Source organism: Urocitellus parryii, chromosome 14 (assembly GCF_045843805.1).
Source record: "Urocitellus parryii isolate mUroPar1 chromosome 14, mUroPar1.hap1, whole genome shotgun sequence".
Classification (NCBI taxonomy): domain Eukaryota; kingdom Metazoa; phylum Chordata; class Mammalia; order Rodentia; family Sciuridae; genus Urocitellus; species Urocitellus parryii.
Genome location: NC_135544.1, coordinates 16,389,315 through 16,414,210, shown reverse-complemented (window position 1 = coordinate 16,414,210; position 24,896 = coordinate 16,389,315). Strand labels below are relative to the sequence as shown.

Genomic DNA, 24,896 nt, shown 5'->3' with positions numbered 1-24,896 from the left:
AATTAAGGAGGAGGAAGGGTCTGCTCCTGTTTTAGTAGATGTGTCTTGACAGGTAACCAAGCATTATCTGTATCAGAAGCAGTGAAGGTGTGGTCATCTCACCATGACCTAGGCACCCCTAGCAGCTGACATGCATGCAAATACACCCTGTCAGCATCCCCTGAACTGAATCCACCACTCACTTTCTACCACTGCTAGAGTGGGGGATCCAGGTTGACAAACACTTGGTGAGCACCCTGAAAGCTATTCTAGGACTGAGTACTTACCAATTTCCTCCCACCTCCTTTGTCCTTACTATCATTGAGAGACATCTGGCAAGGGAAAAAGAAATACACAACAGTGGCCTCACCTGCTCTGCTGAAATCTCACATACCTCCTTCAGGGTAGCTCAGGTCAAGTGTCAGGGACACACCAGCACTTTCTTTTTGGGAAATCACCCCTACTTCTCTGAGCATGCCTGCCCCTGCCTCCATAACTTAATGAGGTTTGATATAATTATATCAGAGAAAGAGTTTCCTACTGGTGATCCCCCTGCAGTTGACAGAAATCTTTGTAAAATCCTAAATCTCACAGGACATTTTTCTTTAATATGAAGACATGATTAGTTGCCTTCCATTGTGCTAGGTACACTTAGCACACTAACTTCATAAATGTATTCTACAGATTTTTCCATATTTGTGTAGAGGGATGATTGTTTACATGAGAAAATGACTTTGATGGACTATTTAGAAGAACAGACTCTATTTTTCATTTGCTTGCTGAAAATAACATTGTTTGTGAAATTTCTGGATGAAGCCTCACGTATGTTTCCTGACACCTGACACTTTACAATATTATCATCAGCCAAATTGATTCCTTCATTCCTCCTTCCAGTGTCATGGAGGACCTAGGAACACCTGGATGTTTTGTTTTGTGCACTGGGAAGACATTTTATATAAGTTTTAAAATCAAGCAACAAAAGTTACATATTTAAGTAAACAATTTCTTTGATCCACATTGTGGGCATAATAAATATATCATTGTTCTTCCACTGTGTCTAATGGACATCAAGAAAAATTTTGTAAAAACATCTGTCTGAGCCTGTCTTTCCAATCTCTCCTTGGACAGGAAGTGTAAGAATTGAACTCTTTTGCACTATCAGTAGTCCCATCCCTACAGAAAGCAAGGAGTCTACACGCTAAAAAGCCAAATATATACCTAGCATGGGACACAGCCTTCCTTTTCCTTTGTACATCCTTCCAAAGTCTTTCATGAGAATAATAAATGAAAACTGAAACTTGTATCAGACATCCACCAATGTCTGGATGAACACACTCACAGTAGTATGCTCATATAATTAAATACTACCCATCAAAGTAAAGAAACAGGCAGCTGAAATGCAGAAAATGATGACTTCCTCTCGAAATCACTATGCTTCACTAAAGGGGGCAAAGAGGCCATGTTGATTGAACTTGTTATGCATGTTTCTAAAAATTAAGAAAATAACAATAGTGATGGAAAAAACATTTGATCCTGGCAGCGGATGTGCAGGGCTAGATGGATAAAAGTGGAAGGCAGGACACATGAAGGGGCATGAGGAAATTTACCTAAGAGGTCCCTTTCCTTAACTGGTTCAATAAATTTATGGGAATACGAAGCTGAAAAAAATGTGTGAAATCGAATTCTTTGATTTGGGTAGCTCATGGTATGTCAGTTTTATTCACACACATACATTTAACAAGCCAGGCACATAATGTGTTCTGACAAAATCATACCACTCGAAAAAGAGGGCTGGTGGGTGAGTCCATGTGCTATGAAGCTTCCCCTGCATGGTCACATAAAAGAGTCTTATTCATCTAAATTTCACTGGGTCATTTTCCCTGAGATCCAAAATATTTGCATAACGTCAGGCTCACACACCACCACGAACACATGCCACTTCTTTCTCTGACATCTAATCAGAGAGCAAGGAAGATGCATGAACAGGGACAGAAGAAATAGAAAAACTAAGAATTAATGTACATTTGGGATGAAAGAGTGAGACCATTGAGGCAAGTAGGTGAGGGAATAGGAAGCCCCTCCAGCTAGCAATGAACATCCTAGCCAGGTCTAAGGCCAGGGGAAAAGGCCCAGAGCTCAGATCAATCAGGTTACTGTCAAGCCAGGTTGTGGGCTTTGTAGGGTGCCAAGCCAGGCATCCATGAAGATCTCTTCTGTGCTCCACAGTGGGTACCTCAGATCTGGGATCATTAATGCTTCACTTCAGGCTTGGACCCTGTGTCTGGAATGGGCACTCCCAAACCAGCCTTCCCTGTGCTCCTAGAAGTTGCAGGTCCCAAGAACACCATAGATCTGGGAATGGAGCTGGCAAATCGTGAAGCATTTTCCCAGATCCAACCCACATGAGGGCAACTCCAAGCCAGTCCTGGGGGCTACGACCCTCTGTACTACACCTTGGAAAAGCCTGGCCAGCTGTTGAGTGGTGTGCCCAAGGGATCTGGAGTGATGTCATACCCCCAAGTCCTGGGGGCCCTGTGTAGCTACTCTGTGGTTGAGGTGTTGTAGAGCTTAAACCCACAGCCTGGGCTGGGCTTCCTAGTTTACCCTAAAAGAATGTGTTGTGCTGTCGCTGCCCACCAGGGCCTCTAGATGTTGGCTGAGAGGTTGCTACAGTACTGCTGGGAAAGTGGAGACTTACACTCGGTCCCTGAGCCTGTTGTATAATCCAATGGGTTGAGACTAGAGCCAAGGCAATGCTGCCAGTCTGATGGAGGTTCCCAGAACAAAGAAGCACACCATACTATGGCCCAAAGTTGTCCTGGGAGGAAGGAGGAGACGTTAAGAGGACAGCCTTGGAAGGAGGGGTGGTATCCATGGGCTCATCTGCTGCAGGCTTTGAGTTTGATGGTGCAGAGGCTCTGCTTGCCAGGAGGGAGGCCAGTGCATGGCCCGTAACTGGGATCACTCTGAGCAGAGTGGCATTATGAAGAGGAATTCTTCATTGTTCCCTAGGAGCACTCCCAGATGTAGACTAAAGAAGTGGATGGTGGGATATAGGAATGGTTCAAATTGGGGTTGGGGGTGGGAGACCTGAGGTGTTGGGAAGCGAGGAGAGACTGGTCCCTTTGCTGGCTGCCTGTGCTGCCAAGGGCCGTGGACCTGGGGGCATGGGCAGGAGCTGTCAGTGGTAGTGGAAGGTGAAATTATCACTTCCATACAAGGGGAAGTAGATCCATGGCCGTGTCCTCAATCTGCACAGTGGGATGCTGAGTCAGGTGAGCAGAGGACCCGGCACTGCTGCTGGGAGAGACGCTTTCAGTGGTTAAGTTCTGGCCACAACTCTTGGGTTTGCAGTTAGAAGGGACTAGAGTGGAGCTTGGAATTGAATGAGGAGAAGCAAGAGGAGGAACAGGAAGAAGAGGAAGAGGAGCAGGAGCAAAAGGAGAAGGAACATTAGGAGGAATTAGAGGAGGAGAAGGACAAGGAGGAGGAAGAGGAGAAACAGGCGGGTAAGGAGGAAGAAGAGGAGGAGAATCAGTGCACATGAGAGTTAGGAATTCCCTTCTGCAAGAAGGATTAGAGGGGAAAGGGACCTGGATATGAGGTATGGGAATGGGAGGTGCCCCAGGACTTGTCAGGTGAATAGGATAGTAAAACAAAGTAGAGGTAACTCTGACAGTGGGACTGGGCCTCAAGGGACACAGAGGGTTAGTGGGAGGAGGCAGAGGAAGAGAACAAGAAATTTTTCCCTCATCAATATTTGGTGAGGGGGAAGGTAGAAGAAAACAGGTTTAGGGGTTCAGCAGGCTGGAATTCCCTCTGGTTGCTGCAAGGCATAGCAGAGATATGGGAGGTGTCCAAGGGTGGGGTCAGTGAGTCTGTAATCCCAGTAATGGCCCCAGGTAGGGAGGAAGGATAGACAGGCAGAGTGGTGGTGCTGGCGTCCACAGCTTCTCTTCTCCCGTCCAAGGCCTCCATATGATCTTGCAACTTCTTTGCACCTGGAACCTCCCTCAGCGGGGTGCCTGTGTCTTCTTCCTCCATACAAGAAGAGGCCTCTTAGCAGGTAGGGGCAGCCCACCTTAATGGCAGGCAGCTACAGTGGCAGGGCCATAGGCACTGGGCTTCTTTCTCTTTTTTGGACCTCCAGGTAGAAGCTCTTGGTGGAGGACAGCTCTCTGATGGACCACAGGAATGCTTTTGCCCACGCACCCCCTTGCTAGAGCCCTGGGAGCCTGGAGAGCTGGGCAGATGGTGTTTCTCCAGCCTTTCTTTGGCCCACTTGTCTGGCAGTGAGGAGCAGCTGGGGTCTGGCTCTGGCAGCACTGATGCCTCTGCATCAGCCTGAGCCATGGGCAGCCCTCCTGCAGCAGGTCTGTGGGAGCTGCAGATGACAGGTGTCCCACAAGGGAAGATCTTGGGAAACTCCTGGGCCTTCTCTTGAAATGTGTTTCCCTCCCAAGGCACAGGACTGGCTTCCAGGCAATGCATATGTTCCTGGGTCTCTAGAGATTTTACTGATGTTGATTCCTCTATGTTCAGGACATCTGTTTCCAGATCCTTTGCCTGTCTGTCCCTGGGGTACTCTCCTTCCCCTCCTCCTGGTGGACCACTGATTCTTCCTGGACTGTCAGCTCTGTTTCCTCTGAATGAGGAACAGGGAGATCAGCAGGTGTCATGGGCTCCACAGCCTGATGGACCTGCTCAAGTATTGAAGGCAAGAAGACTGATCTGTGTGGAGGAGGAGGGATTCTTATGATTCGGGATGTTCCAAACGTCCACAACTTGGTGGACAACAGCACCGGCTTTTTCAGGGAGGCACCCCAGGACACAATCCCTAGAGAGGAGGATACCATCTGCAGGAGAGGCCTCTGTACAGCCAGCTGATCTAGGCATACAAGGACAGAGATTATGGCCATAGTGCCTGCGGGCAGGGCTGAGAATAGCTGATGGAGCAACAGGGTGTTCCCGCTGAGGAGCTGGAGCATTGTGGGTCAGGCAGATAGGTGCCTGATGGTCCCAAAGGGCCAGTCAACACCACACATGACCACACTTGCTGAGAAAACTGACCACTCAGATCACCTGGTACAGTCCAACTGGACACTAGTGACAAGACCAAAGGAGCTTGGCTGGGACATCAGCTGTTCTGGAGACCAAAGGTGAATTATTGAGTTCAGGCCTTGAGAGTTCTGGCTGGAATGCATGACAGATAAAGGGCCTGGGGCCAAGCCAGGTTTATCAAAGGCAGGCCCCCAGGGTAAGGAGCAAGGCCCAGTGTCCTCTACTGATCTGAGCTTAGAGGTCCTAGGGACTGTACAGGTTCTTCTTTTCCCACACGTACCACCAAGTAATTCTCACCTCTTCAGAGTGTTATCCTGGGGCTGCTTTCCTGTTGGTTGTTTAGACATTTAGACTCCAAATAATATCTGTATGGATTCTGCTTGACATGACTGTAGTCATCTGGACTCATAAATTATCCAATCAAAACTACCATAAATTACCCCAGAACAGCTCTACTCATATTTTCCTCAATAACTTCCACCATACTACAATTTTAGAGAACTGTTAGAATGGTCCTGGAATAGTCCCGCAAAAATCTGGAGCCAGTAATGGTGCCTGACTCTCCGATATTAGCTTCAGGTAAAATATGTACATTTTGATTGACATGAAGTTCCTTTTATTCTAACCAAATATATATAGATTCTTCTATCTCAACCATATTGAGGCGGCCCAATATTCTTGTGGTTGCCTAGGACCACATTTCTCACATGTCTCAGTCCATGTAAGGCTGACTGCACTGCTCCTGGTCAAAGGTGATGGAGAATACCTGCTGTTTAGAGGTCTAAGGCCATGGGCAGCCAGTTCCATTGCTGTAGGCTTGAGATGAGGCAGAACATCATGGAAGAAGAGCATTTTGCAGGAAGCTTCTCAACTCATGGCTGTCATGAAGCAAAGAGAAAGAATGAGCAAGTGAGAAAATATAATCACCAAGGACATGCCCCCAATGATCTACTTCTTCCAGTCATGCCACTCCTTCCCCATTAACCACCCAGTACAGTAGTTCTTTGGATTTTTTAATACACCTAATGGATTTATTTAGAGATTAGGGCACCACTCTCATAATCTAATGATTTCACCTCTAAACATTGCTGCATTATCTCACTTCAGCTTTTGAGGTTCACCTAATCTCTGAAACATCACATCTCACTCTTGGTCCCCAAAGGCTATGAACATTTCACCATAAAAAATATATTTAGTTCGATCATCTCAAACAACTAGACAATTGTACCAGTTGGTTGAAAATACTTCAAACTTATTATGCCAGAAAAAGAGAAACAGTTTCTCACTTTTACTTTATGAATATATAAAAGTTCTATTAAGTACCAATTATGTTAAAATATATATACACATATATATATATTTATGTATATGGGCTGTATATTTATTTATTTACTTACTTATTTATGTATTTATATTATATATATATATATATATATATATATATATATATATATATATATAGTGCATCTCCAGGGATTCCCAAATCTTAACAGTTCCAGCATTGACCAAAACTCAAAGTTCAAAGTTTCCTCCAAGACTCAAATCAAACTCTGTTGTCAGCCCTCGTAAGAATCAAAATAAAGTTATATACATCCAATATATAGTGGCACAGAGTAAATATTTCCATTTCAAAAGGGAGAAACAGGCACATACAAAAAAGAAATGGAACCAAATCAAGATTAATACCCAGCTTAGGCCAACAAGTCATCTATCCCCATGCTCAGCATCTGAGGCACATGTTGTGCACAGTGGGCATGACCACCTCACTACAGCATCCTGCATTCCTGCAGAACCAGCACCATGTGGTTGAAGCAAACGTCTGCCACCATCTCAAGCAGTAGCCAAGACTCTAGGAATCATGCCTGCTGCAGCCTTTGAGTGGCTGATTGAGCATGGAGAAAAAACTTCCTAGGAGTTTTTCTTCTCAATAGAATTTGTGCTTTTATATACAATGAACTTGAGTTATGTATGATTTTGCCAGTTCCTGAAATGACCTTAAGCCATCTCTCCTACTGTGTCTGTATAATTTCTTTATCATATCTTTAGTGTAATGCAACTTCCTGAGGCCCAGTTTTACTCCAACTTTTCTGACCAAAATACAAATTTACACTCTTCCTTCTCCTCTTCATTATCACAATAAAGCTGGATAAAAACTGCAAGCACTATTCATACCACTTCCTGAATACTGTGCTGCCTTAAAATTTCCTCCAACTGATTAATTAGTACATCACCTCCAAATTCAGCCACACAGTGACAGGACATGTGCATAATGTAGATAATATCTTGGCCAGAATATCCTATAGTCCCATTTCCAATAGAGTCCTCCTTCTCCTCGGCAATTTCATAAGCACAGTCTTTTCTACTGACAGTTTCCTGTTAGCATTTTGGTCTTCTGAGCCTCCTCCAGAATCACACAGAAAGCTTCACTTATATATTCAAAGCTTTCCAGCTCTACATCTCTGAACTTTTCAAAATTTCTACCCCAAACAGCAAAAGCATTCGGAAGTTCCTCAACCAAATGATCAGATTAGTAACAGCAAGGAACTTACCTCTTGGGGCCGGTTTCTGTTCTAGATAGCTTTTTTGTCTCTAAGTCCTAAAGAGGAGACAAGAACAATTAGAGGAGGAAAAGTTTATTAGGCTCACAGTTTCAGAGGCAGTCCATAGTCAGCTGGTCTGGGCCCAAAATAAGGCAAAATATCATGGCAGAAAAGTGTGGTAGCAAAAAGCAACTCAGGACAAACATGACCACAGGCAGCCGAGAGAGAGCAAGCTTATAATGCACAAAGCATAAACCCCCAAGGCATTCTCACATTGACCTATTTCTTCTAGCCAACCCCTACCTGCCTATGCTTGTCACCCAGTTAATCCTTATCAGTGCACTAAAGAATTGATTAGGTTAAGGTTCTTATAACCCAATCATTACACTTCAAAACTTCTTGCATTGCCTCACTCGTAAGCTTCTGGAGGATACTTTATATTGAAACTGTAACACCTGATGTTGGTCCTGTTCAAATATAATTTATCCTGAGAAGACTCCATGAAACTTGCCCTGAGAACAAGAAGATGGTCTCTGGAGTGGAGCTACAGGAGGCCAGGCGAATAGAAAGTGTTTGGATAAACTGTGTTTCATTTTGCAACTGGTGGTTTGGTATTTGCTTTTTGCTGGATTCCCTGTTCACTCCATATCCAAACCCAAAAAGAGTCCAGACTCCATGTGTTGGCAACTAAGAAAAACTGGAAAAAACACAATTTTGACCTTGACACTCATATTGGCTGCTTCCATTGTGGAACAGTGACAGGACTTGCTCTCCTAAGGGCCATATAGTACATGGTAGTCTGGTGTCTCTACTGCCTATTGCATCACTGCCATCACCACCCACCTATGACTTCTGCTGGACCCTGCACTGCAGTGACATAAATGCTACCACCCTCAAGAGTATGAAAGGAAGCAGGAAGGCTAAGGATGGGAGTTGGAGCCATAATACCTGTGATACACGGAATAAACCACAGTTCCCCTGGAAAGATAGGAAAGAAAGGGATAGGTGCCTGTGTTGGTCATTGCCACAATATGCTGTTCAACTGTCAACTACACTGGTCCACATGTTTGATTGACAGTCACAAACTACCCTGTTGCACAAGGTAGCCAAGCCATCTGTTGTCAATCCTCTGGACCTCTGGTATGGCTGGGTTGTAGCCGCTGCTGCCACTCCTACATCCCTGCAGGACACTTGGCCCCAAGTTTAAGACTGTTGGATCTATAAGATAATTTTGTAAACCATGTCCACCACACTGCCAACTGCTGCTTCTACTAGACCATAATTCAGCCCCTGCAAGTGTCTTGGTTTCCCAAAGGACTCTGCTTGACAACTGCAACAGTCATGGGCTCTGGGAGATTTGCTAAGCCACAAGTACTCCACATGTCCACATCCAGACTGGAAGTACTTCTGATGTTCCCACTCTTTTCTTTGAAGAACACCTCTCCCATACATGACAGTCAGGACAGGTGAGCCCAGCAAGCCTATGCAGACAAGTATGATAGTGCAAAATGTGGACCAGCAGGCAGGTGATTATGTTCATGGACCCACCTTCTGTCAATATGAGCACAATTCCTCCCATACTAAGCAGAGAGGGGAAATGTGAGCGTAGGAGGGGTGTAAGCAGAGTAAGACAAATAGGTGCCCACATTCTCCAGTGCCTGACTCACTTTTTTGTGACATAGGTAGACACCAGACACACTGATGGCAGCTCTGCAGAGGCTACTGTTGTATGAGCACACAAGTGAGACAGAGGATGGTAAAATTCCATGCACTATAGTGAAGGAGGCCCCAAGAACACACCCCCAGGGAATCGATCACCACTCCATAGCTGCTCCTCCTGCTGCCAGGCTGAGCCTCCTTCAGCTGCTTTATCCAGATGCAGAGGCTGCAGGTGCTGCTGGCACCAGGGTGTGTGACTCAGAGGGGGCTGCCCACTGTGTCCCTGATAGAGATGCCACTAGAGATGTTCAATCTCTTACTTTACAGGGACAAACACCCACTCTACCTGGTCCATTCCCCAACTCATCAGGGCTATTGTCAGTGAATCACTAGGTGTGGAAGGACTGGGAAAAACCTGACATTGAGAGTCTCCCAGGCTCCTCATGCAGGCAGGACCACCCACTGCACCGAGATTTGCAGCCCTGTGGGCAAGCATTCCTGGCCTCAAGCAGGGGCACTATAACTTCAATGACCAGCTGGGACACATCTAGGTCCTGCAGATCCTCAGCTGTTGCAAAGCCCTCCAGGACCTGGGTCACCTCCTGGTACCATTTCTCAATTCGAAGATTGCAGGTCTTGGTGTGTAAAGATATACAATATATCACTTTTTTCCCATATGCTACATTCAACCATATCTAACACTTACTCAGTTCAATGCATTGCCCACGTGGAAGCTCTAAAGGAACAGGATTGTAAGTTACTTATCTTTCTTTTTTTTCCCTTTTGTGACTGAGAATCAAATAACATAAATATTGCCAGTTTTAATGGACATTCCAAAGCAGTGTCTTGTGGGTCTCAGAGGTACATTCCTATAATCTCACAGACTCGGAGACTGAAGCATGAGAATCATAGTTTGAGGCCAGTCTGGGCAACTATCAAAACACTCAGCAAATAAAGGAGACCCTGTCTCAAAATACAAATGACTGGGAATGTAACTCATTGCTAAATTGCCCAAGAAATTTTTAGTTTGAACAAACACAAAAACATCAAGCAGTCTTTTCTATAGCCCTTCCAATGCTAGAATACACTACTGTGATAAAATTTGTTATTCCACAGCATTATTATTCTTTAATTGAAAAGCACACAGATATCCAGGTATGATGGCACATGCCTGTAATCCCAGATCAGGAGGCTGAGGAAGGACCAAGTGAGTATATCTTCCTCTTCTTCCTCCTCTTTCTTGCCTCACCCCTCCACCAGTCCCTTCCACCAGCAATCCCATTAGCACCAGTCAGTCCATAACTCTGACAAGGTTGTCTCACACCATAGAACCAATGCATCTGCAAACCTGATCAGGAAACTAACTGTCCAACTGATATCACTGCCACAGACACTACTCCCTCTTTTAAGGATGTGATTTGTAGATCTCCAGTGGAGATTCAACAACAGATCCTGCTCATTCTCCCAATCCAGGACCCTAGGCAGCACCAACAGAATGAAAAAGGACTAGTCTACACTGTCCCTAAACCTCAGGTCTCATACCACTACCTTTGATCCACAAACCACTCCTCAGCCCATATCTGGTAGCACAGCAGCATCAAGGGAGAGCCTATCTCTGCAATCCCTCCCTGCTCATTTTCATGGATAATGCACTGGCATCCCTCCCAGCAGGAAGAGACTGCACTGTCATCTTCCAAGCCTGCCACTGATGACTGTCAATGTCATCCCACTTTACAAGGCTATCATCTTCCAGTCTCCTCCTGCCTCTACATCCTACAACAGGCTATGGAGGGCTTCATGGGTCTGGGAATCCCCCATCCAGTGGCACCATTAACTTCTCCCCTTTGACTTGCATATGGTAGGCACAGTGAGTGCAGGGACCAAGAGAAACTCTCTAGCATCCCAGCCCACAGCTTGCCTGACAAGTATAAACTTCCATTAATAAGATATTTTTCTCAATTAGTAAAGTGTGTTTTGGAAATATTTTGCCTTGACAAATTTGACCTCAGCATGATTACTTTTACAAAGCCAAATTATCTGAGAAGAATCACCTATTACTAACTGAACATTACTTGGCCTTGAAAGGAGAAGTAGGAGAATATTACAGATCAAAAAAAAGCATTATGTTCATATTTTCCTGTTTGACATGAAAATTCCACAGTTGATCTCTCAGAGACACTCTGGTCCAAGTATGCCTATAGAGTCCTGAGGTCCCAACATTCTTCAAGTAGTCAATTGGTTTTATTCTTTAGTAAAAATAGTAATAGTAGTGGTAGTAGAGGTAGTGGTAGTAAAAGTAACAGTAATAATGGAAACAACATGACTGTAATGTATTATTTTCAAAAAATAGGACATGCAATATTATTTTGCAGAGTCCTTTAGGAAATGTTGGTCCTCAATTTCTACCAGCTTATGTCCATTCAAAGAAACAAATAAAACCTAGTTCCTTATTGAAGTTTCTTTAAATGATATCAAGGAACTATGGTTAAGGCCATAAATGTAGATCATTTTTGTTCCTAGAGAGGTTACAAAGAGATTATAATGAGTCTACTCTTTTCTAACAGTGTTTGATTCCGCACAAAATCTCTTGCATCCTCCCAATCTCAAAGTTCATAGGGCACAGAAGTCCAAACTCGCATTGGCATAGTACTTAAGGGATCTTATGAGCTGAGAGTACAAACAAATGTTGCAATTGATAGAATATGCAGTATTATTGTTAAAAGAGTTTTCAAACTAAAACTAAAATATTAGAAATATTTTTACTGACCTCTATGATTCCTAGTTCTGAAAGTTCTGCATGCCATGTTCTCATACAAGTCTGATACAAGTCAGCAACACAAGAAAGAAAAAGACTCTGATGAAGGAAACCAGAGAAACAAGATCAGCCTCCATTAAGTCAAATGTTTTTCCAAATCTTTCTCATCAAGTTGAAGCTCCCAGCTCCTTGAAAAATAATCTGTTTCCTTTCTTGGACACTGAAACTGACATTAAGGAGGCAATAATTCAGAGGGAAGAGTAGGCCCAACAGGCATGCTCAAAAAGACCACATTTTGTGGATCTCACTTGAATCCAACACATTGCTTCCCTATCAACTTGAGAGTCAATGATACGTTGGATCCCAGACTTATTCCAGGAAGGTCTCAACACCAGGCTTCTTATATTCGTGCAATAAAACACTGCTGAGTTTCCTCAGCATGAACCTATATGGATGTTGAATACAACCTTTACATGTTCAACCAAGAAGAAACATGGGCTGCAGCACTCAGCTGAAAAAGAGACGGGAGGGATGATGCTCTGTTGACAACTGGCATCCTACATCTTCTGAGGAGCCCAGAGCCCAGAGTAGGCCTTGGCTACCTCCTGAGGTGATCTTCTCATGAGTAGTGTATGTGCTCCTTATAGATTGCAAATGATGCTCAAGACCCAAAGACAAAGGAGGAGGAGGAGGAGGAGGAGGAGGAGGAGGAGGAGGAGGAGGAGAGGGGGAGGGGGAGGGGAGGGAGGAGGGGGGGAGGAGGGGGAGGAGGAGGAGGGGGAGGAGGGGGAGGGGGAGGGGAGGGAGGAGGGGGGGAGGAGGGGGGAGGAGGAAGAGGGGGAGGAGGAGGAGGGGGAGGAGGAAGGGAAGGAGGAGGGGGAGGAGGGGGGAGGAGGAGGGGAGGAGGGGGGGAGGAGGAGGAGGAGGAGGAGGATGGGGAGGAGGAGGAGGGGGAGGAGGAGGAGGGGGAGGAGGAGGGGGAGGAGGAGGGGAGGAGGAGGGGGAGGAGGAGGGGGAGGAGGAGGGGGAGGAGGAGGGGGAGGAGGAGGAGGAAACAGTACTACATGTTGCATATACATTCTACAGAGACACCATAGAACAGAACATGAGCTCTGCAGTGACACAGTCTAGCTTGGAGGCCTGACTTCAGGAAGGGTATGGGGCTTCAGTATACTCTTACCAAAACGTTTTGAGGGAAGTGAATGGAATCTGCTTAGGGAGAAGGAATGGGGCCCTTGGAAGCACACCCTTAAACTCAGGGTATCGCTCCTTCTCCTCAGGAGCCCAGGCACAGAAGGTGAGGCACTGACCTTGAGAGACTCGTCTGAAGGCAAGGCGGAGACTGGGCCCTGGAGATGTGGGAGGAGAGGCCTGGAAGGATGAGTTGCCCTGGGGCTGTGCTTTCACCGTCACCAGCACCAAACTTCCGTGTCCCAGCATCCCCCGCACCCCACCCTCCGCCCCTTTTGATGGTCTCGAGGAGAGGGCCGGTGACACTCAAATAAGTGGGTGCCCAAGCTAGCGCCCTGGGCTGGGAGATTTGGGAACCGCTCCCCAGGACCCAGGAGCAATGTGGGATCTGGCCGCAGTCCCAACTCCACCCATAGGGGCCCCTATGGCGCCACACACCTTCTAGGAAAGCGGGGTTCCCCAGGAGCCCCAGTGCTGCTCAGAAGCGGACGGTGGGCCCCGCCCTTTGCCGGGGGCGCCTTCTCGTGACCAACCGTCGGTCCCGCGAGCTCCCTGCGCGCCCTTTCTCCGTGCACTGTTCCAGCCGCACAGGACGAGAACCGACGCCACAGGGTGCGTTTGGCCAACGGCAGTTGGCGGTGTCCAAGCCCAGCTGCCTTGGTTTCTTCTCTCCTCTCGGGAATGGACCCACCCCGGGGCTCTGAATGGGCAGTCTCCTCAGCAAGCGCGGCTTCGGACCCTCTGGCCTGTCTGCCTTTCATCTCCTGTTGATTGGCCTGAGCTGCCAGCCTCCAGCTCCAGGCGGGATCACCCTGCGGCCACAGCATCTGCCATCAGCCTTGCCTGCGGACACATTGACATGTTCCCCTTCTTCGTGTACCTTGCTCAGCTGGCTGCTACATAGGCCCTTTCCTGAAGGTGTTGCACTCCTCTCTGGGGATCCTACCTCCCACCTCCTGGGACCGGACCGGGGAGGGGAGCATGTTGGTTCTGAAGAAAGCAAGGGTTGCCAAACGCAGGAGGTTCCAACCCTCCAGAACCTCCAGATCCATCCTCCCCAGCTCAGATTGATCCTCCAACCTTCACCACCTAAGCAAGTCCACCAGGCTGAGGAGCCCAAGACATCTGTCCACATACCTCCCTTTTCCTTGGAAAAGGAAACAGATGTGAGGGCCCAAAAACAACCACATGAACTGATGGCAGCAGCAGTGGCCCTGGCTTTGGTGGCACAGGACAGAGAGGGGGAGGAAATGGAGGAGGAGGAGGAGGAGGAGAGCAAACAGACAGATATGCAGGACAATCCGGAAATGTGTTCCCCCACCAATGGAGAAGTAGCACCCTCCAAGCCTCTGGAGACACAGGAAGACCTCACTCCTGAGCTTCAAGAGGGAGACACCATGCAAGAGAGGGATCCAAGCGTCTCCAGTGAACTTCTCTTCCGACATCCATGCTGCCCCAGGTGGCACAGCCCTGTTGCAGGTGTGCTGACTTTGATGCAGCCTGATGCAAAGGTAACAGGGCTCCCTGAGCAACCCCAGACTGCTTCATGCTGCCAGGCAAGCAGATAAAGCATTAGATGAAGACTTTCTGCCCAGTTCTCTAGGGTTCCAGAAGTCAGGAGAGTGGATGCAGGAGGAAAAGTCTTCAACTAACTCATCAGAGAGTTATCTTCCACTCATAGCTGCTAGCCAGAGACCCCGCAACAGAAAGACACATGCCACTGGCCCTGTATCTATCATTGACACTGCCAGTGGCATTGAGGTGAGCTGCCACACCTCCTAAGGGTCCTCTTGTTTCTATGGAGGAAGACTTAGGAACCCTGCAGGAGGTTCTGCTGGAAAAAGAAGCATATCAGGGAAGATGACATGGAGGCCTTGGAGGGTAAAACAGATAATGCAGCAGCCTGCACCACTCTGCCTGCCCCTTCTTTCTTCCCACCTACAGCCCACTGAAACCTCCCAGATCCCAGCTGTTCTTGCTACCACCCCCTTGGCAAACCAGGCTGCTTGCCCCTGTTGCTGTCTGTCCCTCTACCTTTCCCCATACCAATTAGTGATGAGTATGGAATCCCTAATTGTCTTCTTCTACCTCTTCCTGCTAACCCTCCTCCTCCCTTGAGGCCCAGTCCCAATATGGGTATTATTGTTAGTATCAACACCCTACTCACTTGGCAAGAGCTGCTGCACCTCCCATTTCCCACTTTCCCACACCACATATCCTTTCCCCTTCAACCTGCCTCCTGCAGAATGAAATCCTCAAACCTCAAGTGGATTTTCCTCCTCTTGTCCTGCTCTAATTTAAGCCCACCAGCAACCTGGTTAATATCAGTTAGCCCATAACTCTGGCAAGGGTCTCTCCCACCACTAGAGACAATGCATCTATGCACCTGGCCCAGCAGCCAGCTGTCAAGCTGAGGTCACTGCCATGGACAGTTCTCCCCCTTCTATGGTGGTGATTTTCAGATCTGCTGGAGATTTCAATAGCAGCTCCTACCCCTATTCCCCCAGGTGCACAACCCTAGGTATCACAAGTAGGTGGGAAAGGGACCAGTCTCTACCAGCCCACCTACTTTTAGGGTCTCCTACCCCAACTCCTAAGGAACCATCCCTTTGTTCCACACACCACTCCTCAGACCATATCTGGAATGTTCATGGGCAACAGGGAGAGCTTCTCTCCATAACACCCCTCTGCTCGTGGTTTTCCCAATTATGGATCATGTGGTGGCCTCTTTCTTAGATGGCAGAGACTCTATACCATCATCCTTCAGCCTGCCATGGATGATGCTATGGATACCACCCCTCTGTCCAAGGCTTTCATCTTCCAGTCCCCTCCTGTTTCCCAGAATAAATCCATCCAATACTCTTGTTGATGCTCCCTTGTAATGGGAACTTCCCACCCAGTGGCAATATTGACTCCCTCCCTTTACCCACAAGTTGGTGTGTACAGCTGGTGCAGGGACCCAGCTCTACTCTCCAGCATCCTAGTAGTGCTGGAACCATCATCCCACATATAGGGCTGCTGGGGGGCAGTGACTGACTGTACAACTCTTTTTCTTTGGGGCAACCCACGAAGCCCAGCCCCTGCTATGGGCTTAAGCTCTTCCACAGCTGAACCACTAAGTGGCAACACAAAGCAGCCAGGACTGTAGGTATCACATGAACACGGATCCCATTTTGCACACCACTCCACAACCTGCCAGTCTTTCCCAAGATCCCCAGTGCTACACACAGGTGTAACCACAGGTCTGATTGGGACTTACCAGCAGGATGAAAAGCACCAGAGACAGCACTTCACTCTTTGCTCACACCACTCCTGGTCAAGTGGCATTCTTGGTATTTGGGGCTCCTAGGAGTGGAGGGAACTTTGGGTTTGGCATACCCACTCCAGGCTCCAGGTCCAAGTCTGGAGCCCACTTTCAACCAAGATGGACCTAAGGCAAACCAGTGTGGAGCACAAAGGAGAACTTTGTGGACACTCAGCGGGACGCCCCCTGGCTTGGCTGCTACACTGGCTGATCGAAGCTCTGGGCCATTTTTCTTGGTTTTGGACCTAGCTAGGGTATATTGTGCTAGTTATAGGAATTCCCTTTCCCTCACTGCCTTTTCCCAGTGATGTATATAAAATCCTGAAACTATGGCTATCACTTTTGCTCAGAAAATTACCATTCTAGTTGCTCTTTTATTCCTGAAGACAAACTTCCCCTTTCAATATCTCAATACAGCCTGATCACCTCTGTGATGTCTCTGTGTGGGGTCTGCAGTTCACTTGGTCCTAGTTTCCTTCCCTCCTCACCTGCCTGGGCACTGGTTTTGTTTTCCTCCATCCCTTCAGGACACTGTGCTACAGGTTGCATCCTGGTTCTACCTTTTAATAACAGTGATTTTCCAACCTCCTCTGTCCTAGCCCAAATACACACATGGATAATATATTTTTTAATTGGACATGCACTTCATTCAACAGCTATTTAAATTCATTATAGATGTATGAATGACCATAACAAAAAATATACCCTGGATCATATTTTAAGGACTAAATTTGCATGGTATAGTTTTTCCTGAAAATGATCACATGCTTACCCTGATTCATCTCTACATGGTTGACTTGTCCTAGAGTACTAGTTCATCCTAGCTCTGGAGCTCCATCTCCAAATCATCCCTCTTCAGTTGGGTATGTCTGGGCTGCACTCTGCCTCCTGCTCCCTGGGTAATACCTTTCCCACTCCTTGTGGCTGTTCCCTCTTTAGGGATCTTCATTGGCTTCTAGACAGCAGCACATACCTTCATAATTCTGTTGGTTAACAGAATTACTATCTCTGCTTCCTTTCTGGGCAGGGACACACATGGGGGCACATTTGCCTTATTGCACCTGTCTCCTCATTGTGCTCCGCAGAGCTGGGCTCCAAGAGGTGCCGACTAAAATGGTTGATGGTTGAATATGTGTGAATGAAGAAGCCTGAGAAAGAGAAGTCATGGCTGTCATTCAGGAATGGGACTGATGATCAAAGATTGGACAGGGCTGGGCAATTGTTTGGCATATCTAACCTGAGCACGGCCTAGAGTTATATCAAAAGTACCAAAATGAGAAACACAAATTAGTCATGTGGCTGTCCTGAAGTAGCATGAACAACATCAGAGAACATCAGCCTTGGATAAGCTTGGTGTCACAGACTGAATGACAGTTACCACCACTAAGCCCTAATTACTAACAAGGTGCCATTTGGGGAGGGGAGTCTTTGAGAGGTGATTGGATGTGGATGAAGTCATGTGAGTGTAACACCAATGTTGGCATTCTTGCCTTCAGAAGAAGGGACACAAAGCTTTTCCTCCTCTACATGAGAACACAGAAAGAAGGTGGAGTCTCCCAGACAGGAGAAGGCCTCAGCAGGAGAGCCTAAATCTGAGGGAGTCTTGACCTTGGACTTTGCAGTATTCAAGAAAGCCAGAAATAATTCCTGTTCTAAGAGGTACCAAGTCCATAGTGTTTTGTGACGTATCCTGAAGTAATGAAGACTCACTCTTAGACACTGATGCTTTAAGAAGAATTCAGGTCCCCTCCAGTCCACTAAGTGCAATCATCTGTGGTGGACACAGGTGAAGGCTCCTTCTTTACCAACTGTTGCCCTATATTTGCTCTTCCCTGTGTCCCCCAAAACTTAGGGAATGAAGGTGAACATTCAGAGAAATTTCCTGGCTTCAGACAACATCCAACCTGGAGCTTCCTCAGACTAACACCCAAATCACAAGAATATGGGCCAAGTGCAGAGCAGCTTCTTCCACACTCACTCTCATAGAGACCCCCCGTGACCACCAAGGTACGCATTCTTCTTGGGTAGAATGAGCAATGAGCACAGCTTGTCCAACCACGGATGTACCTCTGGCTGTCTCGGGCTGAAGAAAAGGGACTGGGCTCTTTGGAGGAATCTCCTGGGTCCTACCCTTTCTTTCATATAATGATAAGAATGATCAAGTAGCATGTTTTCAGGGCTGATTGTATTCTGAGCCTTGAAAGATTACCAACCTAAGTTTGGTCCTTACATTAGTTGTGGGAAGCAGGTCCTGTTATGACTCCTGTTTGGCAGATGGGGGGACTGAGGCACACATTGGATAAAGTCTTTGATCCAAGTTAGCATTAGTGGGTTACTGAAGAAGGGTATAACCTAGGTTCTCTGGATCAAGACTTCAAGCTCTGAGTTGGAGCCTGTTAGGGTTTGGAGATGAGGTGTCCCCCAAAAGCTCACGTGTAAGATAATGCAAGAAAGTTCAGAGAAGAAATGATTGGGCTGCGAGAGCCTTAATCCAATCGGTGAATTAGTCCCTAATGGGATTAATTGATAACTGAAGGAGGTGGACATGGAAGCAGCAAAAAAAAGCTGACTAAAACAGAGTCAAACCACATTGAGCTTGGGAAGAACTGTTCCAAACCTGCTTCATCTGTGTGGATCATGGGGCTTACTGGAGTATCAAGGAGGTAGAGAGGATTCTCCTTGAGGCAAGGGGACAGCCATGCATGTGGTGTGGTCCAGAGGACCTGAGGTGGATCCCTAACTCACTCTGGCCCACCATCTACACACTCTCAAAGATGAGGACTTGGGATTTTACTGGTACTGGTCCATCTCTGGCAGGACTATTGGGTGAAGGATGTGTATGCTGAGAGCTGTGTGGGGTTATGTTGGTCATGTTGCGTTCTGTGTGATGGGAAGTAGGGATGGGAGAGTATATCAGTGCCTGAGTGAAGAATTAAGGGAGGACAGGAGGGAGACAGGGAAACAAACAGAGTGAGAGAGGAAAGTGAATGCACAAGTGTGAGGAAAGGAGCAGGAGACGGAAAGACAGAGAAAGTAAAGAATGAAGAAAGGATGGAGAGAAGGGGGAGAAAGGAGACCGAGAGAAAGTACACACAAACACAGACTGGCTGGAGCAGGAAGGAGACAGGAGGACAAAGCTAGAGGAGGACCAAACCTTCCCGGTGTCCCGACTCCTCCTAGGTCCTGAGGTGGTGCCTTATGAGCCTCTAGCCCTTCTTCATCCTCAGTCCCTCTTATGTCTATATGTCTCTCTGAGAGGGTGTCTGCTTCAGCCTGAGAGGACAGGTGCCATCTGTTATCTCCTACTCTGAGGGGCAGCACAGAGTTCTGAGGGCCTAAGCCAGAGACCAGTTTCTTCACAACACAGGGCCCAGCTTGTACCTGGGGATACTCAGGGGCACCATGGCAAGTGTTTTTCTCTTAAGGTTCAGAATATGTCTAGGGAATCAGGATGTCTACAACACGTCCTGATGGTGAGAAATACCTCAAGGATCCTTAGAAGGGCTGGGGAAGCTGGTCACCATGCACACAGTCTGGGAGGTTGCCAAGGAGCTGTGCCGGCTCCCCATGTAGCTGGGCAGAGCACTCAGGAAGATGATGTCCATGTGTGTAGACAGGGCCTCCTGGGCTGAGAAGTATCTGCACTCAGGCATTGCCAAGCTTGGCCTCTAGAATCCAGACCCTGATTTCCCCAAAATACCTGTCAAGACCATCTTAGAGGGGGAAACGTTTACTTGAGTCACACAATTTCAGATGTTCAGTCCATGCTCAGCTAACTTCTTTTCTCTGGGCCTGAGGTAAGGCAGAACACCATGGCAGAAATGTGTGGCAGAGGAATGCTGCTCAGATCACAACAGGAAGGAGAGCGTGAGAAGAGACAGTGAGTAAGAAGGAAGCCAGGGACAAAATGAAATCCCCAAGGGCACACCTCCATTTTGGCCAGCTGCAGACAATTTAGAAAGATCATGTCTCCAAATAATTAACTAAAAGGTCCAGGGATATAGATCATTGGTAAAGTGTCTCAGGTTCAATTCTCAGTTCTGAAAAAGTAAAAAAAATTGTGATGAGCAGGTTGGTACATGCATGTAACCCCAGCTACTGTGGAGACAGAAGCAGGAGTATTTCAAATTTAAGGCCAGGCCTGGAAATTTTGCAAGATACTGTCTCAAAAAAGAAAGAAAGAAAGGATATGCATCTCAGTGGAAAGATCCAGTGAATTTAACCTCCTAGTACCATTTTTTTTAAATACATTAATTAAAAATTAAAAAGAATATGTCTTGGGGCTGGGGTGGTAGCTCAGTGGTAGAGCACTTGCCTAGCATGTGTGAGGCCCTGGGTTCAATCCTCAGCACCACAAATAAATGAATAAAATAAAGGTCCATCAACATCTAAAAAAAATATTTTAAAAAAATACATCTCCTTACCCCCTCCCAAAAAAAGAACAAGAACAACATGAATAACAATAGCTAAAGCTCCCCAAAACAGAAAATAAAAGACAATAACAACAATGAAAAGAGTCCCATGGAGACTCTCTTTTCATTTGAATATAGAGTGACCAGGGAATCCAGCAAAAAGGATATGCCAAAGGATCACTTGAGAAATGAAACACCAGGTATCCAACAACTTTCCATTAACCTGGCTAAACCAAACAAATTGCATTTGAATAGGAACAAATTTAGGCCTCCTAAAAATATGTGCAAAATAAATATATATATAAATATCATTAATGTGACCTGTTTTCAAATGGGGGAAAGAGAAAGATGACATTGCATTCACTGAAATTTTGGGGGTTTTGTTTTGGTTGTTTATTTTGATACTGGGGATTGAACCCAGGGGCCCTTAACCACTGAGCCACATCCTGAGCCCTTTTTTATATTTTATTTAGAGACAAGGTCTTGCTGAGTTGCTTGGGGCCTCACTAAATTGCTGAGACTAGTTTTGAACTCGTAATCCTCCAGCCTCAGCCTCCCAAGCCACTGGGATTACAAGCATGTGCCACCACACCTGGCTCACTGATTGAAATTTGATAGAAAAATGATATTTCCTGAAGGAACTAGAACTTCATGTGATCAGTTGAATCAATCTGCTGATTCATTAGTCAAGGTCTCTCTACATCATCTCATCCCAGGAGGAGTCCTATTTGAACACAACCAAAACTAGGTTGCTTTTTAAAAAACAATTCAAAAAAAGGAGATTCCAGCTGGGGTTGTGGCTCAGCGGTAGAGCACTCAGTACATGCAAGGTGCTGGGTTCAATCTTCAGCACCACATAAAAATAAATAAATAAAATAAAGGTATTGTGTCCAACTACAACTAATATATATATATATATATATATATATATATATATATATTTTTTTTTTTAAACAAGATTCATTTAACATGGGACCAATTGTGAGGTAAGGAAAACAGTAAGATCCAAATGATTTGAAATTTAGAAAAAGCTGTAAAGATCCCAATACACAGAAGGGGATTAACAGAAAAAGACTGAGGGTTGGTAGGAAAAAAGAGTGCCATTTCCCTCACTGTGAACAGTGGAGGTTGAGAATGTGCGCTCCCAGCCAAAGCTCTGCTCCCAGACCCAGCTCATTTCCACACACTCTGTGAAGGGCCTGAAACCTGGTAGGACATTAATGGTTGATCTACCCAATTACAATGCCCAATTTAAATTCTGAATTCTCAAAAATTTTCAGCACAGGAAACGCAAGTGAAGGTTAAAAGATTACCTACAATCTCCTCCATGTGATGTATGCCCCATCACCTTTGATCCTGAAAGGTATGGATTTATGCCATTTGATAATATTGACAATCATCCTGAATAATCTCTATTAGGATTAGCAAGCAATGCTTACTAAGTGTATAATATATATCAGAACCATCCCTACTCAGAAAGGATGAGAAAATCTCTAAAATGAACTTATAAAATTGGTATGTAAGTCTAACCTAATATAAGGTAATGGCATTTTTATCTTCATATTAAAGAAAATGTTCTAACAGGATTATGACTTCTATTAAAGGTGTTGTCAACTTGTGACATATCAAAATAAAAATATCCTTCCTGGCTATATTTCCATCAAAATCTGAGTATAGAGGCAGGGGAGGGCAAGGCCAGAGGAAGAGGAAGGGATCTCCCAAATAAGAGGCCTAGGTGTGCTCTAGACACAACACCTGAGCTACTCTGAGCCACCCTGAGCTACTCTGGAAGACACCTGAGCTAACCTGGAAGCAGCAAGGGCACTGGAGATCCCATCACAGCAGGTGACCCCACTACTGTGTATCTGGTTTTCACTTCTCAGATGTCAATAGCAGTTACGCCCCAGGGGGATGAGAGGAAGTTTGGAGAGTACTCAAAACAAGAAGTGCTGCTCCCTACATGTGTGTCACCCTGGATCACACACTCTAGGAGTGGCAGGCAGGGAGTGGTGCTTTCAGTTCAATGGATACAGAAGGATGTATCTCTTACTTGCATCCACGATAGTTGCTAAGGGTCCATTGGGCACGTGAGATGAAAACACCCTCACTTCTTCAGACATAGATGTCACCAGTTCATATATCGGGGCACATCTATTAACACAGGTTGAGGGAACCCAGGAGCAGAGGCCCTTCTTCCACCTCGGCTCAAAGCATATCAGTGACTTTCTTTCCAAATAGAACTTGGAATCTAAGAAGACAGGGAGATACTATTATGGTGTTGTACTAGAAATGAAAAAGTTGTAATACAACTTTACACACATAAAAGTCCTGGCTTTTTGAAACTAAGAGTTAATGAAACTCATCAAAATTCCCCCCATTATGCATTTGGCTCTGAACAGGCACATGGCTAAACTCTTTCAAGAAGCATGCAGATGTCCCTTCTGCCTGGCCTATCATGAAAAAAACCATATGCCCAAAGTGTGGATGCATCTACTGCCTCAACTGCTTGGATTCCCTGGAGAAAGAGCCTGATGGGAGAGACTTTCTGGTGTCTCGTAGGCCCCACATTCTATAAAAAAGAAAAAAAAAAAAAAAAAGGACATCAAGCCCAATCAGGAGCTGAGAAAGCTGGTTTCCACTACCAAGGAACTGGAGCCCCAGCTGCAAGCTGCTCTACTGGTGAACCCAAGAATGTGGAAGTTGCACATTAATGCATCACACACTCTGCTTCCTCCCCACTACAGGGCCAGGAAAATTCACCTGTGTAGTTGGCTCTGCATTCCATATGGTGACTAGGCAAGGTCTGGCTCCTGAAATTGTGATGTCACTGTGGCATTGATGTTTCTCAGTCATAATAACATGTAGAATCACCTTGTGATCTTGAACATGAATGCTGATGTCTTTGTAGAGGCTTAGGCAAGGGTTCTCCACATTTAGTGTGCTGTGATTGCCTGGAGTGGTTGGTAGGAAGCAGAGCCTAAACTGGGTGGGGACCACTCTTAGGAAGCAAACCAGAGCCACTGAATCTGAGCTTCCTTATGGCTAGATACCCATGAACCTAAGGTGAAAATCTCCCGGTACCTGTAATAATTAGAACTTGCCAGTGTGGCCAGGAATTTGCTTCATGAAAAGGTCTGATTTGGGACTTTGTACTGGAAGTTTAGAATGGAGATCGATCCTGCCCATGTGCTGAGCTTTGTGTTTTCCCTTCTCAATGGATATGACCTTGGATGTTGACAGGGCCAACAACCTCCTGATCTTTTCTGATGACCACAGGAGTGTCGGGTGTGGGAAAATCAAACAGCACCAGCCACTGCAGCATGAGAGACTTGCCCTAGTCCTGTGTCCTGGGCTTCTCTAGATTCACCTCCAATCGCCATTACTAGGATTTGGATGTTGGAACAAGCACAGAGTGGGACTTGGGCACATGCAGGGAATCTGTTCACCAACAAGGATGGATTCAACTAACCACAGATCTTGGGTTCTGGACAATAAACTTGAGGGCTGATGGCTGCTTCTCTGCCAGCACTATGCCACAGACACCCCTCACTGAGGACCCCAAGCTGAGCCATGTGGGCATTGTCCTAGTTATGGGCCTGGAAAACATTTCCTTTTTCCATGTGGAAGATGAATCCCATCCCTTTACATTCATGGGAGTTTTAGCTGAAGGATCACTGTGCTCATTTTTTTGCTCCTTCAATTCCACCAAATGGTGACCAGGGTGTCCTGAGTATTTGTCCCCTAATGAATCTGGGTGTGTCCAGTTTTCTAGCCCATCATGGGCAAGCAAGATAAGCCTCCACAGCAAAGAAGCATGGACAGAAGATGACTTGGTCCTCACATCTAGGCACATTGTGAATGGTACAAATATTAAAGTCATAGGTGAGAAATATGGAACACTTTGTGAATGCAGTTCACCTAATTAAATTCACAAGAGTACAAATAGGGCTACATATTGATTATTGTCACCATCAAACTCATCTAAAATCTTTATA

At 46.1% G+C, this 24,896-nt stretch overlaps 1 pseudogene; it reads left to right on the top strand.

The window, feature by feature from the left end:
• Positions 1-23,304: 23,304 nt before the first annotated feature.
• LOC144250236 (ret finger protein-like 3) lies at positions 23,305-24,696 on the top strand (annotated as a pseudogene).
• The last annotated feature ends 200 nt before the right edge of the window (positions 24,697-24,896 follow it).